At 41.3% G+C, this 16,757-nt stretch overlaps 1 protein-coding gene across 2 annotated transcripts in view; it reads left to right on the top strand.

Annotated features, from left to right (window-relative positions):
* Window positions 1-16,757, top strand: part of man1a2 (mannosidase, alpha, class 1A, member 2) — a 103,332-nt gene that overhangs the window by 5,083 nt on the left and 81,492 nt on the right. The gene's annotated exons all lie outside the window — the stretch shown is intronic.

The following is a 16,757-nucleotide window of genomic DNA, read 5'->3' on the forward strand; positions in this document are numbered from 1 at the left end:
GCTGAGGTTGCCAGTCATACAGAATGAAAGTGTATGCCATTTGGTTTGTGCATTTGGAGAAAAAAAAAATCCATTGCAGTGCAATCCCCAGACTTTGATGCCAGCCATCCATATTGAGAACAATTTTATACTTAAGTGTTTCTGCCAAGTGGGTCTGTCTGGAGGAGGTCTGTCAGAATGAGTACTGGAAAGTGAGCTCCTATGCAGAGATTACTACCACAGGCTAGTCTCATTGTGTTTCATTCTCCTCCTACTGTGGTGACAGCCCCATTAATCCCAGGAAAACTATCTCTAGACAATAAGATTAACATGTAAAACCTGAATGCAGTACGTTAACAAAGGAGTGGTTTAGCAGTAATGTTACCTGTGATATGAAAATGGGGAACATCCCTTGTTGAAAAGCCTGAGCTGGTCCTTTGGATATGACTGACGAGTAATGGCAAGCACGATTTATGAGGTCCAGTCCAATTACAAGTATGAAGTATAATATTAGCTCTTACAGACGTTCCACTTAGCTTCAAACTTAACAATTCCTTATTTGTCATTTTTCTGGTAGCTGCTTGTTCAACTTAAACTACAGCCAGTGTGTGTGTGTGTGTGTGTGTGTGTGTGTGTGTGTGTGTGTGTGTGTAAAAAATTCAATTTCTGGTGTTTGATAACTTCAGAATAATGTGGATAAGAGGCAGGAAAACATAGCCGCACATGTGTTTTGAAGGGGGAATGAATTAATCATGATTCAGGGAAATCGTGTGTATTTCTACAGAGTGTGAATAGCAAAGCTGCAGAGGATGCTGTGCCAGGATCCAGCAGTCCACCAGTTACAAGGTGAACAGATAGGGGAGCGCTATAGGATGACTGCATTGAGCTCTGCAAATGATTTGGGTGCAATGCTCTGTCAACCCCAACAAACTGTGAGGACTGTTAATGGCCCTACTTTGGTTTTGTTTTGCTCTCACTCTAACAAAATAGGAGTAGCCAGGAGCAGCTTCATGTAAGAGAGTGGAGCCAAGTGGACGTGTTGACAAAGGCAATGACTTTTCAGCAGCAGAATAACCAAAAGTGGCCACAGCAACAGCTGATCTGACACATCACTACAATAATTTAAAATTGGAGGCTGTTCATTTTACAGTGATTTTTAAAAAAGTACCGACCTCTCACTGTTTGTTGACAAAGCTACTTGCCGATTTCAGTGCTGAGTGCTGAGAGTAATTATGATGGCATTTATTAGACTAATAGGCACTGATTTGAAAGACTAATTGTACGGTTGATAAAGAAAATCATACCCGACAATGGAGGCATGTGTAATGGAAATCAAAATATCTGAATTGTGCTTTTCTGTTAAGGATTCGAAAATATAACATGAGCATTCATGCTGGGTTCAAGCCAAAGTGTCCAATTGTTTTAACAGGCCATCTGCCACCATAATTAACTGATATTTAGCTGTATGCTAGTGGGTTTTTTGTTTTAGGCAGTGGAAATCAAGATTTAATAATTACTTTAATTTTGAGGAAAATGCATATTTTGTGTATTTTGTTTCCACTAGTTCTGTAGCCATCACAATAAAATCGGCCAGTGAGGTGGGTGGAAGTACCCTCTTGGAGTTCAGGCATTGTTTAAGTCAATACTTTAATATCCTGTATTCTGATTGATTATTTTGCCCCGTGGTCTGGTAAATAGCAGATCATCTACCTGTGAATGAGTGAACTCGCCTGGACGTCTGCACCCAGGATGGAATAGTCACATCTCTGCTCCTTCCTGTCTATTGTTATTAAATGCTTTTTGAAAACCAATAAGAAACTGACGGCGGCGCCTGTGTGAAGCGTTTCAGATCAGTCAAGGCTATTCTCATCTTGCACTCCCCTGAACCTTTCAGCTTTTCTGCCCAAAACCTTTGTACAAACACGTCTCAACCAAGTGTCAGCCCACATGGCGTTGCTCACTGGCCTATGAACTGCCTTTTTCTAGCTTTCTGTCTGCAATTTGGCGTTGCTGTCTGTGTGTATATGAGCTGCTCTGTACTCTGTACTGATTGTCAGGCAATTTGCACTATGTTCCTCTAAATGGGACCATCATTTGAAAAAATTACATTACGTTTTAGTGAAGAAGACTTGAAACTAGAGACCAAAAAAGAAAGAAAGACCAACAATTCTTTAAGAAAATACAACAGAGCAATTGAGAAATGGGGCCATTTTCCCATAGCCTTCAATACAATGGTTTTTTTTTTTTTTTTTTTTTTTTTTTCTTCTAGCTATTTTAGCCCCCTGATGGTCATTAGGTTTAAGACTCTTCAACTTTGGCTTCTGTTCAAGTCCTGGTGTCTTTTTCAATTTTTATATACAGTCTACGGACTCAATCCCTCACATGAAACAGGCTCCGCCCACATGGTATCCAACACCTGGCTGAGGCCAGAAAGTTTCCGTGGAAGCCAAGACGGCATGCTTTTAACATGACCATTTTGAGGAATGATTTAGAGCAGTTTGACATTTGATACCTCGGAAGACTGTTATTGGTTCTGACGCCACTTTGGCATTTAATACGTTTAGAGAGGCAGCAGCGTCCTGTTGCTGGTGACCATCATATAAATGTTCCTCTGCAGCGTCGGCATCTATGCCTGCTGGCACGATAGAATATCTGCTCCTGCACCATTCATGCCCACGCTATCAGGCTCTGGGGCTCAGTTTCCTGCAACATTAGCCAGCGTTTGTTGGTTTTTCTTGTTTGTTTACTGTCCTGACAAGTGCTTGTCAAGTGATTCATGTGATGTCCAAACACAGACAGAGGTAGAGGGAAATGCTCAAGTGCAACCTTTTCACATAGCATCCTTTTCATAATGGAGTTTAGTGCGGTGACCGCGAGTAACCTGGTTAAAGCACTTATTGCCTTGCCATTTATTGTTAGAGTTGCAGGGCCAAAGCTTTGCCTATGTTTGACATGGCCATTAATCAACAGCACAGACCTACCCATGCCCCCGCCGCTTCCTGGGGATCATATTTAAAGCCTGGGCCAACATCAAAGTACACGTATTTATCATATTTACGCGAGCTCTCAGATATTTCTGTGGCTTCATGCTTCATTCGTTTGTCATCCACAAAGTAAATCTAGGTTGCTGTCTGTGTATTCCTCAATATGTGAGAACCTTAGTGCTAATAAAAAGTGCCAGCTTGTGCGTGCAGTTCACCCCATCAGACACACACACATACCCAACCATCATACACACACACATTCAGCCTGTCAAACAAGCTCAATTTGGAAGGAATACCAAGACGCTGCAGTTGGCGTGGAGGGCTCATGAAACCATCCATTCTGGTTTGTGGATTCAGCAGGAGTAGAGCCATTTAATATCAACATCTGTTGCTCAGAGGAAATGGAGGAGTCACCTACAAAAGAGGTGCTTCACACATCCATCAAACTAGACCAACTCTATGCAGCTTTATGTCCCAAGCCAGGCTGTGCAGTTGAATGTTGTTGAGCTCAGCGTTGGATTTTTGTGACACATGGCCTTAAAGGATGACATTACTGCGGTTTTAGCCTCGTCCCATCACTTTTTAAAATTGTAATTGTGCTCGTGGTGCGTTTACATTGCGAGGTTCAGCTGCAGGCCTTTTGGGTAGATTGCTGCAACTGCGTGAACCACATCCATCCCTTTGATTGTATGGCCTAGTTCATTGGGCAGGCCTTAAGAACAAACATTCCCCCTGAGCTGGTGAATTATAAAACAGGATTGTCCTGTTTTCTGCTGTTTTAGCAGCCAGATGCAGTCAGACACCAAAAAGATGTTGGGTTGTCAGACTGAGTGGCTGACAGTGTCCTCTGAATTTCCAGGTGGAAGGAGGAGTTGGCATGGGCTTATATTTTTTATTTATTTGTTTATTTTCTCATTCTGCTAGCATTTTTATTGTATTTTTCAAAAGTAGTGTTCATCACAGGAGAGAGGTGTGTTTTTGGGTGTGTAACTTGCAGCCAGTGTGTTGATTTCCATTAAATTATTTTGAGAGTATTCAATCTTTCACAACAAATTGACACTTGTTGGCATCAGAGCGTGAAAAGTATGCAAAAGTACAATTTCAGTGACTCAGATGTGATCTTCTAAACCAATACTCTCTGCAAAGATTATGTAAATTTAACATCAAAGTAATTTCCTATGAGGATACAAATTATCCCAGTCAGTGGCAGAGTTTGTTTAGCCAACATAAAATACATAGACATAGAAAGTGAAATTTTAGAACAGCAGAGGCTTAAAAACCTACATCTTTGCTCGGGATGTAGGTAGGAAAGATTATTTGTATTGCAAGTAATTTTTTCTAGTTTTACTTATCTTTACCTTATCGTGTCCATTTAAACTCAGCTCTCTCGGATTCAGAGTAGATATCACCTCATGCAGAGGAAGCTATCACATGAATTCATCTCTAAGATCAGTGTTCGTAGTAATTTCACTAAAACTCATCCTAATTAATTTGTCTGTTGTCTGCAGATCTGATCTAGCTGGGTTGGCATTAGAGCGAGCAGCCCGCAGAATGAGGAGTGGACTTCATCTGGCTTAATCTCCTCATTAACGCTGTCGCTGTTTTATCACATCTGCTCTCTGTGCATCTCATTTCCTGTCTTCTTTCTCTTGTTTTGTCTCCAGCGTTTTTTGTTTTTTTTTGTGTGATCATAATGTTGTCACTGTGCAACACAGCTGCAGCCTCTTAGATCGACCAAAGGGGTGTGTGTGTGGATGTGAGTTTTTGTTTTACAAGCTTCAGTCAATGGCATAACCACATCAGGAAAATCAGCTGATGTCCAGTTCAAACCAAAGGGGTCGTGGCCCTTCGTGGTCTAACATCTAATCACATCCCAGCGTGACGTAATCCTTTCATCTGTGAACTGACTCTTTTAAGCCCGCGGTTTGTAATTTTCCCATCCAATTTGTAATTTGAGACCAGATTAAACTATCTTTAAAGGAGAAATTGAAATTGACGAGGATGGAGGATGGGATCTGACCTGCTCTGGACTCTATCCTGATTGGGTGGTACAGCCTGTCAATCACATGGTAGCCAAACCCCCTAATCGTCACCTCATTTATAGTCTATTTTCCTATAAATGGAACCACCGTTTAAAAAAAGTGATCATCGTGTTGTATTAAAGAAGACATGAAGCTGGAAATTGAGACCATAAACTCATTAGAAATAATTTACTGAGCTAATAAATCCGTTCATGAAGATAAGAGATGAGATGAAATGTAGGTTTATGGCTCTTCAGCATTAGCTTCATTTTACAGACGTCTACATCCCTTTTAATTTACCGTCTGTGTTTAACACCTCTTTACAGCTGATCGTTTTTATTTTATTTTAAAATAACCTTTAAATTTGAATTTTATTTGCCTATTTAACTCCAACAATAACGGAAAATGTCTAAATGTCTTGCTTTGTTTGACTGACTAACCAAAATCCAAGGATAACAAAGGAGAAGGCAAAATCCCCATGTTTGAGAGACATTTAGTGATTAATGTTGGGTAAATTTTTTTGGCCATAAATCTATAGTCTATAGTTGTTTCATGCTGATATTGAATACTTAGTTAGATTAGTTAGAAGTCCTGATTAATTGTCACCTGATTTAAATCAGTTTCATATGGTGATATATATGTTTTATCACAAGTTGTTTTAATAATCCAAGGTTTAGTGACCTTCACTTTTGACATAGTAGACTGAGTTATAGGCAGATAATTTTAATTTCTAAACCAATTGTTGAACTAGTTTCAACATTATTGAGGGTGGTAAGATGCAAGGGTGCCACAGCTGGGCTAATGTGTTGAGCCATGGTAAAAATTTTATGTAAGAAATCCTTGGATTGAATGCAGATGGACCCCAGCTTGCATGAACGCGACACTTTACCTTGTCCAAGACAGAGCGTTTGTGGAGGAAATGGAGTTCTTTGTCCACCACCAAGTTGAAAAGAAAATAAAAACACAAAAGACCAGGGTAAAGAAAATTAACTGTGTAAAAAGCAGTAACTCATAAGGCAACAGTCGAGATTGGAGACTGTTTGGGGGAAAAAATACGACTGGAACCTTTAATCATTACAGCACAAAAAAATGTGATGCTAACAGGTCTCCTCAGTGGTAATTATGTGTGGTCGTGGGTATTTTATCAGTGTCACAGGTAAAGTTATGAGTCTGCTGACGACCTTGTCCTCACACTGTGTTGCTCAGTATCGGAACAGCAGGAATTTGGCTTTTACTTCTGACCCATGATGAGTGGGCCTCACCGGTATGATGTCATTGACATACAACAGGTTGAAGTACAATCTCTTGCTTCTGTGATGCACATAGGCTTACCCATTCTCATCCTGTCTGTGTGTTAGTGTAGGTGCGGAAGTTACACCTTCAGCACAACAACAAAGAAATTGGCAAAAAATATAACACAACACTCAGACGGACAAAGACAAGATATTCTGTCTCATATTTAATTATTAGACTGAATCGTCTGAATGTCTTGATATATTTTATGCAAATGTGATGAACCAATGGAGTAATAATTTTGTACACAAAGTTTTGACCCATGCGTTTGCACAAATAAATTGAATGAAGGAAGAATGAGCCACATTTAGAGTGGGGGTATTTCCATCATTGCCCCTCATCACTGTGTTGTCATGTGCTGTTGTGTGGACACGCCACATTATCAGCGGTTAGTCACAAGGTTAGAGCTCAGATGACATTAGATGTCATAATGCCAAGATGATGCAGAAATGGACAGATGATGAATACTCAGAGTAATACTGAGGAAAATAAGAAAGGAAATCAAAGAGAATTGTATTAAGATCTGGGTGGCTGCTGTAATAATAATGGTTACATTTCAGATCAAGAAGATTAACAATGGCACATTGGATTATTCCTGAAAATAAATAGATGTGTGAAAAATTTACCATTTACCATCAAGACTTCGTAACACTGAAATGATGAAGGTTTTTTTGTGACAGTGTGACATCCTCTAGTTATCTTTCTGTGCTTGAAACCATAATTCTCAGTCTCCCAAAAAAACAAAAAAAAGTTTGGCTATGATCAAAAACATTGTGCGTATGAAAGTCACCTCTGGACAAGTCATAGTAGCAGCCTTTTAAAAAATCCAGGCGCATTTTAAATTCCTCACCTGTCCTGGCTCGTGTGCCAGCAGCTCACTTTGCATTGATGCCTTGTGCAGGAAAATGTCGGTATTTTAACAGCGATGACTGTTAATGAGTTGGGAGAGCTTTTGGACAGCGCTGTCAGATAACAGCTGGATTTCATGACTCTCAGGAGTGGTTGTTGAGTTGTTGATATAATTACAGTAGCTGTTTTGTTTTGATTATTATTTAAACCCACGTGTGGTCATGTATGTGCACTTGTCCACGTTTTAATCTGTGCAGGATTTTTTTTATTTAAAAACTGAAAATGGCAACTTTATACAAGAAAGTAACATGAGAGCTGAATGTTTGAGTTAAAGAAGATTAATATGACCAAGAGATTTGGACTTGGATGGCTCATATTGGCTCAGAGGGCAGTTCTCTACACAAATCTAATTGATTTAATCAGGATTTCCGGACTAAATAAAAATGGGCTTTGGTCACAACTGTGACTTTGACGTCGGCTCCCGGTTGGCAGTTTTACTGAGTTTGTGCATGTGAGTGAAAGAGAAAGAGATGTAGAAATGTGTGTTAGCAATATGGCTTGCTCTCTGAAGCGGTTCTGTGATCACTCAAAGAAGCATGCAGCCCAGGGAGCTGGATCCAGAAATCTGAAGTTAATTGAAGATTTCGCAGGAGTAATGTGAGAGAGGAAGATGTAACAAATCAGTGGTCCTATTAAAATTACTTTTAAAGATGATTTATCACTGGAGAGGAAGGAAACTGCACCGGCAGCACCTTGGCATTCATCAAATGTATCGGGAACCTTGTCTCAAAATGGTTTAAGAACAAATCCAAAATGTGGTAATTGTTGACCCTTAAACCTCCTTAACAATCACAGCAGGTGTTGAGCTACTATCCTTTAGGAAAGATGAGAAGGATGCACGTTGATGGGATGGATGAATGGAAAAGAGGACAACAGTTTTCAGGAGCAGTCCAGGAAAGATTTGGTGGATATACGTTATTGTTTTTACCATTACAACTTAATTGAAAGTAAACCAGCGAGTGTGGCCTTTCCCTTTTGCTCCATGTGTGTTTGTGCAAGAAGGAATATGTGTGAAACGAATTGATAGTGCCTGTTGGGAGTGCGTCTCATTCTGCCTCACATTTGTCATCCCTCTGGAGTGCGGCGGTGGAGACAAGACCTCTCAAAAAGCTGGGGAAAAGAAAAGGAGACACTTGTTTGAATTGGTTTGCATGAGTGGGGCTCAGTGGGTTTTAGTGACAGACGAATAAGAAGAGCTGCTGCCCACGAGAAAAAACACAATCAAGAACAAAAAAAGACAATCAGGAAGAGAGCAGTAGTGCGGCATAAGAGAGGCTCTCAGTCTTCAGGGACGATGTAATCTGTAATCAGCACCACCACACAAGACGGGCCAGTGCCATGCAGGCCTGATAATGGAGGTTCCTCATACCAGTGCACTGAGACACTGGCTGGTGGATGGATGATTGGCCTTCTGAGGCACCGTAAGAGCCAAAAGGAACGGCTACATGATGGCCGCTGTACTAAACTACTAAACTAAACAGAATCAGTTGGAGTAACAGCCATGCTGTGATTTTAACTTAATGGTCACTGGAAAGGCAAAGTGTCTCTTCTGCAACAGCAGGAAAATGCAGACTATAAAAAGGAAAAATTCTCCTTGCTGCTCTTTGGGTAATGGAGGCAGCGGCCGCAGGTGTGTCGTAGCTCTGCAATACAGAGTAGGATTCAGTTTAGCTCCAATTTTCTCCTCTAATCTCCTGGCTCAGGTCTGCAACTACCTCTAACTTTAGGTGGGCTATAAATTATAGTAATGCAAAAAGAAAGTCTTTTTGTCAACAAAATTGCTCTTCTGCATCGTTTTGACGGGGCAAAAATGGGAATAAACTGAAACATTTTTACGGATGAATCTCTGAGTGTTGGTGTTTGTCATCCCTCTTTTCCACACTTGGACAAACCTCAGTCAGCTGGTCAGTAACTGGTCAGGTATACTGTGGTTCATGGAGCAGCAGGACTTTATTATTATTATTTTATTTATTTATTTATATATATTTTTTTAAATAAATAAAGGCATTAGTCAGCCAGCCATGATGTAGGCCAGATGGTCTGGATGTCAATGTGAGCACAGCCAGAGTCCCCAGGGTTCAGTTGTCCAGTGAAACATAGGAGAACAATAGGATGGCTTATCTGCGTATTTAACATATGTAAGAACTGGGGAGGGAGAAGAGGATATCTTTGATCAATCACCTGACTTTTCCTCTCTGAAGTTTAGTCTGTGTTTTAATGACAAGTTATCCAGCCTGCTGTTCGGTGTTTTTAATTTGAGCTTCAGTGATCATGTTTTGCATTTGCTTTGTGAGCGTTCAGGCTGATATGCCGCTGTAACAGGAATCCAACGCATCACTGAACAATACCATAACACTTGACAAGTGGGAGGAAGGAGATTGGACAAATTATTATGAAAAGAGGAAGGAGAGAGGGTTGCTACAGTTTGAGAGTGAAACTGAGAGTATATTTATGAGAAACGTGTGGTTGCAGCTAGTTAGAGGAGGTTGTTAGGGCAGCAATGGAGTTGAAAGAAGAAGAGGAGAGGATGCTGTTGTACACTCAGAATTAAGCCTGGGAGAGCTGTTACGCATACAGCACTGCAGCTGCCATATGAGCCAAGTGGGTCACGAGGAAGGGGTGGGGCGGGGGGGGGGGGGGCGGTGGCGGCGGCCATGGAAGCTGTATGATGTTAAAGGGAACCCCGGGAGCTACAAGTCACCAGAAACAAGAACTCTGCTGCCTTAACAGACCTCCAGCGTGGCCCTCTTCATTTCCACTTGCTGTGTTTATGGGGCCGGCGGGAACCACAGTCATCCACATAACCTGAGACACCTGGGGGGGTACACTCTGTACTCATGTGTCTCTGATGGACTCTGTAGGAACATAGAAAAGGATAAAAGTAACTGAAATCCACCCTCATCCACAGTAGCCGGTTTCCTGCTGAAAACGTCACGCATGAATCAAGACTGTAAAAAGTGGACACTCTTTAAAGCTCCCGTTTCAAGTACTTCACCTTGAACTGGTATTCATTGAATGCTCAACATGTGTCAAACAAGGTAAAAGGTTCCTTGTTGCTTCCAGCACCTGAAGAAACAGGAACTAATTATTCTCTACCTCTTATTGATTGGCTATTTTTAATGCATTTTTCTGCTCAGTCTGTCACTGGATAGAGCTGAGGTGTGGGAGTAGCTCAGCCATTATGTTCTTCGATGTGGGACTTGTATTTGGCAGTTGGACGGGCATTTTGCATTAGTCAAATGGGTTTAGTATGAAGAGAGGTGATTACTGATATTCTTTCCCTATGGTCGCAGATCACAGATTTATGAAAGTGGAAAATGTTGGTTTGAGGCATACGCCATGTTAGTACCGTCATCATTTCCATCAGCAGAGAAGAGGACACTGTTTAGCCTGCAGAGTACCCTTTAAAACGTCCGACACCACCCCTGGCTTTTATTGAAATACTCTCAGGAGTAAATGTGGCTGTTGATATGTACAGATGGCACCAAGATCATTACCCCGGAGCACACAGCACTCACCTCCTCTCAGGTGCAGCATCACCTGCTGAATGATTCCTGAGTGTTTCGCCGCTCAGCACACAACTGACAGCGCTGTCATCCATCGTGGTCTCACCTTTGATGGGGTCAGGTTTTGGGCTCCATCTTCCTGAAGGCAGGAGGCTGCAGCCTTCTCGTCATCCAAATCCTAACAGGATGAAAGAGTTGTGACAGGAAGGACATAATTATTGCCAGTTAATTCCTCTGAGTAGGTCACTCATTTTGCTTGTGAGGCACAGATGTGTTTGCACAGTCTGACTGGAATCGTTGAATATTCATACATGAAAATATGAAGTAATATAAAATTGTGGCTGACTGAGCTGTTGAATAAAATTCATTCCCCAGGAATGAAAGGATTATTCCAACTGGTGGCAACTTCAGTTCTTCACCTTTTGTCTGTTGCGGTAAACCGGCAGCTGATCCAGTTAAACTGCGCTGGATGTGAAAGTGGCCAACATTAATTACATTACTGTATTGGCAATCCTTTTTTTAATGGACCTGGGTTATACTGCATTTTTGGTTGTCCTGAGCTGTGAGCCATAATCATTGAATAAAAACAAAAAAATCTACATGACAGTTTTACTTTTTTGATTCAATTATGAAAAGGAATAACGTTCACTTTTTATTTATATCTATTTTTAGATGCACCTATATGTTGCTATTAAACATTGAAATCCACTCAGTCATTGTGAAGCCTCCTTAGCTCCATATTTGTCCGGTAACGCAGGTTGTGCACAGCTCAGATAAACAGTGAACCAAACCCTGATCATGTCCAGACAAACTTGATGAATTAGCCAGTTAGTGCCTGAGGAAGTCATGCGGTGCTGATGAGGCGATGATGTCCAGTCTAGACACAAAGACCATTCAACTCAAGAGAGGCAACAATCCCTTTATGATGTCAGGGAGGTGATGTTTAGGTGCCAGAGACCTTGTGGCTCATATATTTAAACCTTTTGTGACCCTGCAGGAATGTTTCAATGGTTCTTGTGCTCTGTCAGAGCAGCACAGGTGAAACCAAAAGCACTGTATGTTTAATCTTTTTTTTAATTAGATAACTTAAGGTAATTTTGAAAGTTCTCTGCTCATCTGTACATTGTATAGATGGCCTCAGTTAATGACCCATATATAGAAGTTATGCTAAAGATGATGTTTTCAGGCAGTGAGCTATGATACATCCTGAACGTGGAAGAAAAAAACATAGATGGTCCACAAGCAAAATTAGACATGGACAATTTTGGCTCTCCAAATAAATCGCCTTGTTTCAGTCGGCTGAAAATATAGAACCAGATCTACCTTTTGTTACAAGCTTTCAACAGCATAATTGGCTATAGTCGGATATATTCACAGGTATAATTCACATGTTAATTTCGTCACATGCTTGATTTGCCTTCTATAGAAATAAACTTGGAACTGGTTTTGGGTTCTAAAATGGTGTGTGCAGTCTTTGGTGCACTTTCTTCCCAAGATTTTGGTTGGTTTCCTCCAGCTTCCTGTCTCAGTTCCAAGATTGGCAAGTTAATTGGCGAGTCTGAAATTGCCCTTCGCTGTGAATATGATTATGAATGACTGTCTGTCTCTAGATATCTGCACTGAGTGGAAACTGGTGACCTCTCTACGTTGTACCTCGCCTTTTGCACAACATTAACTGCCCTTGGCTTTCATTTCGTCTCGTGCAATTCTGCTGATGAAGGGTGATGACCAGAGGTGAACCTGTGGCTGCAGTCTCTTATGAAAGTCATTCATTGTGAGGTCGTGCTGGCACCGAGCTGGAGCTGAGTGAAACGCTCTGCTTCAAGTGTGAAATGTGTCACCATCACCAGAGTTAGCCGCCATGCTGCGAAGCGGTTTCTATCATCCCTGCAGCTGAGGGGGGATTTGCTGGTGTCTTCATAGTTTCAGCTTTAATTACTTTGATGCATATTAACATATATTCAAATTTTTTGTGCACAGTGTGTCCTCTGGCTGTGGTAAAATTGATTTGCTTAAAATACTGACGGAGTCCCCCACTACATCTGCGGAGTTGGATCTCGTCTGAGAGGCAGCCGTCATGTTTGTTTGTCCCCTTGCAATTGAAGTGACACTGTTCAGGCACTAACAGCCGAGCTGTCTTATTCTTTTGCATGAATGAGTGAATTAAGTAATTAAGACTTGCTTTCTATGACCTCTGTGTGAGTATCCATGTTTATCACCATGGTGAGTGGCACTGAGCTTGTGCTGCTTTTCCCCAGAGACTTATGTATTCATTTAAAAAAAAAACAAAAAAAAAACCAACAACCCCTCCCCCCCCCCCCAAACCTTCTCATAGATACCCCACCAAGCTGTCAACAAATACTGCTTCTCTCCAGTTGCCATGGAAAGGGGCTGGCGTTTGCATGACAACACTAAAGAAGAAATTCCAGTGACAGGAAGGAAGGCTGATAAATGGTGGAAATTATTAGTGGCAGCCACTAATCAGGGATGCCAGGCACTCCTTGCTGGCAGTTAAAAATTTTGAGGTGAAGGCAGAAGGCGAGGCGTGGTCACCTGGTGGGCGTGACAGATTTGGCCGCTGCCTGTCAGGCAGTTGTTGATGTGCTCTTAATTGCGTCTTTGACATTACATTAGAATGGAAGGGGAATCACCGGCGATGCTACAGCGAGTCTGATAATGGCCCTGAGGAAGGAGAGGGAAAGTAAAACGTGGAGGAGGAGAGGAAGCACGTTTGATTGTGTATGTGTTTCTGTGACAACATATTTACACATGTATACATTAACATGGCGGCACGGCCCATAGTGGTTGGTGATCCAAAGACATGATGTTTACGTGAATTGGTGAGGGTAAATTGTCCGTCGGTCTGAGTTCGAGAGTACCATGAATGAATTAACATCAGGAGAAGAATCAGAACCCATTAGAGGTGATGGTGTCAGCAGTCTCTTCATTTTCTTCTGCAACACTTCATGGCATCAAACACACACACACATAGATGAACACAGGCATTTAATAGCTCTCCAACACATCAGCACCATCTAAATATCACATTTAAATGCATGTTGCTGAGGGCACACTCCACAGATGCAAAGGGGATGGCATACAGGGGAGGTGTGACCCCCCCCGGGTGTAGACATACACAAACACACATAGGCACACACAAGCTGTAAGAGTGCTGTTATTAAAACAAAAAAAACCTCATCAGAGACCTTGAAATAGGGTACAAAAATACTCTGCATGCACACATGTGATGTAGAGTGTAAAGTCACATTCACATGTTCACTGCACAGAGTAAACACAGCACATCTAAGCACTCCTACAGCTGCAAGCGTTCACCAGAGCAAACATGTACGCAGCCATTGCCATTTCACCGTTGGAGAATCTGTTTTCTATCAATTAAAGTCAGACACACAGCGATGAAATATGAATATTTATGAGTTGTTTCCAGAACGACATTGCATAACTCGGAAGCTGTTTATTTTGGTCTCTGTTGGCCCTACATTTAGCTTCGTGATAGGATTATAAAATGGATGCACATTGTGTTGTGTGAAGGATAATTAGTATAAAACATCTGCCCCTTCCCTGTTTGTCTTGTGCATTCATTTCTCCATTTTTATTTAGTTTTCGGCTTCACAGTTTCTCTTTTTTACGCTGTTTCACATTTCATTCCATCCTACACATTATTCTTTGCTTGCTCTGCAACAGTGCTGTGAGGTAGCTTTGGTTTTACCCCGTCTCTTGCTCACTGCATGCTGGGAAAGACTGGAGCCAGACCCTGAGCTGGGTTAGCAGTTGAAAATGGATGGTTGATGGATGCTGATCTCATGCAGCCTTTTCCGCCTCTGTAGCTCATTCACATGCAATCTACATGATTTTTCTTTTTACTGCCTCCATTCTCCTCCTCACACGTCTCACGCTATGTTTGCTTATGCCCCTCGACTCCATTATACAGACACAGTCACTGTTCCAGCAGTGATACATGCAGACTTGTTGTTGTCATCACACAGATGTAACCTTGTGGGCTCTTATACTCTTATAGGTTTCTATCTGAATGTGGATGATTTGCCACTTAACAGGAACAAAGCCTTGTTTCTTCTTCTTTCTTTTTTTTTCCTTTCTTTTTTCTTTGAATATTTTTCCCCCATCTTCAGCTCTGTGTTGATTTGGTGATTCACCATGCACCTTAGTTTGATGAGCGAATGAGTGTGTCAGCAGTGGACTGTGGGTCCGGTTCAACCTCATTACCTCATTTCATGTGTCCTCGCTCCTCAGGCGACCTGGAAACCGTTCTGGTTTGCTCTCAGGAAGGATGTGTCAGTTCCCTCATTAGTGTTTGGAGTAGCGAGGAGACAGGACACTGTCTTTTATCGGACACACGCACATTTATGACAACCGCTGTGAGTCAAGCAGGAAGAGTATTTTGCTTTGTGATATTCTCATCATATATCATCATATATATATATATATATATATACCGTAATTTCCGGATTATAAGATGCTACTTTTTTCACATGCTTTGAACCCTGTGGTTTAAACAATGATGTGTTTAATTTATAGATTTTTATGGGTAACGAGCTTTATGCCGCCAATACATTTAGCATCACATCAGACCAATGAAATTACTGAACAGGTCACAGTGGAGTTGTTTGAATTAAATTAAACAAACCCGCACAAAATTCTTCAGATCAGTAATTTATTTTGCGCTCTCTCGCTCTATCTATTGATATAGATATAGATATATATCTATATATATCTATATATATACTTAGAGAGAGAGAAAATACACTTAGCTTTTTAGTTATCAAGCTTTTCTGAAAAACAGAATTTACCAAGTGAGTTGACTTATTCAAATCTGAAAAGGGAAGCCAATGCTGAAGAACCATAAATCTGTACTTCATCTACTGGCCATCAAGGGATGACTCTACTGGTATGGAAAAGAAGTATATTGTATTGAAATCTATGGGAAAATTGCCTTACTTCTCATTTGATCTATTAGCTCAGTCAATGTTTTAAGTTGGCAGCTCACAAATCAACGGGTGTCGTCACGGTGGGCTAAACACCTGTAGAAACTGGAATTAACTCTTGATCACCTTCTGTAATGATTTCTCCTAATTTTCTGTTTTCACCAAACCTCACTCCTCATAGTTGGAGTGGGTACGACATACAGTTGTACTGCCTCCCTAAATGTTATAACTACAGTCAAAACTTTAGCGCACACACTTATTCTGAGTTTTGTTTTTGCAGAGATGTTGGGTTGAGACAGGGTTGGTGGAGGCATGCAGCTGAGTCCACACAGATCACAGCAGGTCTTCAGTTCCTCCCACATTTCCTGTGTTTATCTTGCTGAAAGGTCATTAATAAACAGACTCGCATGTTTGCACTCAGATGACACACACAGTTGATTTCTCATATCCATTCAGCCTGGCAACTCACATCAAACACAGTTTGATCTAATTCATTTGCCATGACAACTGAAGCAATACAACAGGATTGATAGTTGGCTTGTAGGAACAGAGATGCATATCCTTCATATTCATGCATGAAGGCGATTCTGTGTTGATTTAAAATGTATTCAAAGCTGAAATGTCCACATTGAGCTTCTGTGACAAAACATTCAAACAGAAGTAAACCATTCATTCATTCATTCATCCTCAACCGCTTATCTATTTCTGGGTTGCAGGGAGAAATAAACCATAAACTCTGTTTATGTTTTTGTCTTTCTGCCCAAACCGCATACATTGTCTGAATATAATATGTAACCAGGTTATGACCTGTGTATGTGGGCTGCGACAGTGTATTATTCACCGAGTGTATTTGTACATGTCCGCATAACAGCCAAGTTCGATTTAAAAAGGATATTAAACTTTTTCCTACTTCCGGATCAGCAGAAGACCAAGTGCAGCATGTTTGTTGTCCTGTTGCCTTCGCTTCAGTTGCCTCATGTTTGTTTTTCATCGCTGACCCACGTCCTCATGGGGCCGAGTCGCAGCGTCACCCTAGGCCTCGTCCTCCTGAGTGAAAGTGCAGATGATGTTTTCAGCTCAATCTGCTTCGCCTCCAGGTTGTGA

The sequence above is a fragment of the Echeneis naucrates genome, chromosome 21, assembly GCF_900963305.1.
Source record: "Echeneis naucrates chromosome 21, fEcheNa1.1, whole genome shotgun sequence".
NCBI lineage: Eukaryota > Metazoa > Chordata > Actinopteri > Carangiformes > Echeneidae > Echeneis > Echeneis naucrates.